The sequence below is a fragment of the Monodelphis domestica genome, chromosome 3 (assembly GCF_027887165.1).
Source record: "Monodelphis domestica isolate mMonDom1 chromosome 3, mMonDom1.pri, whole genome shotgun sequence".
Taxonomy (NCBI): domain Eukaryota; kingdom Metazoa; phylum Chordata; class Mammalia; order Didelphimorphia; family Didelphidae; genus Monodelphis; species Monodelphis domestica.
Genome location: NC_077229.1, coordinates 97030000 through 97032171, shown reverse-complemented (window position 1 = coordinate 97032171; position 2172 = coordinate 97030000).

Here is a 2172-nt window from a genome sequence, read left to right as displayed (position 1 = left end):
AAGCCAATACTAAGGACTTGAACCTAGTGTGAGACTCGGGGTTGCGACACTTGACAGACGTTAAGATGTAGGCCTTCCCTGTATCCACACTCTTCGTGAAAATACCTACAGACAAGTACCTAAGGTTGGCTACCATCCTGGCTCCATCCATTCCTGAGAACGAAGGAAAAATCAGACGAGGGAATAACACTTCCCTAGATATAAAAAAAAGAAATCTGGTCCTCTTTTTTCTCTCCTATAGTATGGCAACTTCCTGTAGCCTTGGCTGCAAATGGGAAAGTAAAATATGCTGCATTCTGTCCTACAGACTTGTGGGATTAGAAATTACTTAACTGGACCCTAATACAGGGGCCTGTGGAAAAAAATAAAATAAAAATTTTTATTTTTTCTTGCTTTCTCAAAATTTTGTATACATAGATTTTTTGATTTTTGATACTGATTTTGAATTCTTTAATATAGATATGCATATATAAAGGGTTTATATTTTTCCCTTAATTTTTTCCCTTTTTCTTCTTTTGATTTTGATTTTATTTTCATCTTGTTTTGTTTTTCTTTTGAATTAACTCACACACCCCCACAACTAAAACTTGAATCCTCAGCTGGACTCAGTGTTTTTTCAACACTTTCTTCAGGGGGGATTGTATTTCATCAAATCCAAGATTTAAATTTTGTTTGAGATAAATCTTCAGAGAAGAAGCTTGCTAACTAACTGAATCCAGAGAATGAACTGTTTGCAGAAAGATATCTAAACCTTTTCACTACAGGAAGATCCAGAATGAACCTTGGGGTGTGGTCGATTGAACATTTTTTGAATGTACACTCTTATGCCAAAGGGGACTGCCCCCTAATTGGCTTTTGTCAATGCGCCCAGCAAAACATTGGTTTGCTGTCTTTCCCTCTCCTCTATTTCCCCATATTTACAACTATTATAATTTTCCTCTTAGTGGGTAAAAAATTTTTGTATACACTTACAGTTAGAAATTTTTGGGGTGCAGTATGCTTATGTTTAGTGATCAATTGGGGAGACTAGTCTCCCAATCATCATCAGGGGGGATTGTGAATTTTAAAAGTCTCCATCTTGGTCTAGCACCCAAAAATTGTGCACACCCACACTACACGGGCATGTGCTAGTAAATGACAAATCAGAAATAACTAACTGCCCACCTGGGCTGTCCTAAGCCAAGCTAGAGCCAACCATTGGCATTTGTGAGACACAGGAAGTGAGGTAGGGAACAGCCTCTGGAATTCGCTCACTTCCTGTGGAGAGAGCTAGAAGGGAGTTGGTGTTAGGAGCTTGGACAGGGAGGACGCCCGCAGACAGCTTTCCTTCAGATCACTCATGTGAGTTAAGGACTGATTTTTTCCACCTTGGCCCTTTGGGCCTAAAACTCCCTCTGCCTTGGTCAGAGGTTGAGTAGCCCCTTTCCTTTTCTCTTCTCTCCTTCTCTCCCTCTCCTTTCCCTACTCCCAGTGTGATTAAACCTCCATAAACTCCATTCTGACTTGAGTGTTTCATTTTAGGAATTTCATAAGTAAATTCCTTGGCGGCCATTGTTCAATATTACATAAATCCTGTAGCCACATTTTTAACCATTACATCTCACTAGGACAAGGGTCTGGCCCTTGATAACAATGATTGAACTGGGTTTCTGTTCTCTCCCTCTCATGCAAGGGTGACACCATTGCTTGCATACAGGCGCACACACACACATTGCTGTTCACATGAAAAAGACATTGCTTATGAAATCACCTTCTTTCCTGATTCTGGTCATGAGTCAGAGAAGAACCTTCGGAGCCAGATCTGAGTTGAAGATAACAGCCCCCCTCCTTTCTTACCCCCCCCCAAGTGCTGGTAGCAGAAAAACCAAGGCAGCATTGGCCACCCTGCCTCCTCCTTCTCCTTCCCTCTTCATCCCACTGATGGAGGAGCCATACCAACTCTCCCTAACACCTGTGGTGGCTGTTGACTTTTGATAAGAGAGAGTTAAATTTGTCAGCAACTAGGGAAAATTCCCTGCTGGTCTCACCCAAGAAAGAATCCAAATGTGTTGTGAGGACAAGAATCCCTTCACTTTCGTCCATATACCCCTAGCACCTAACATAGTGAATGGCACATAGTACACACTTAGTAAATTGTTGTTTGTCCTTCGTTCCCAAAGACTACCAATGATA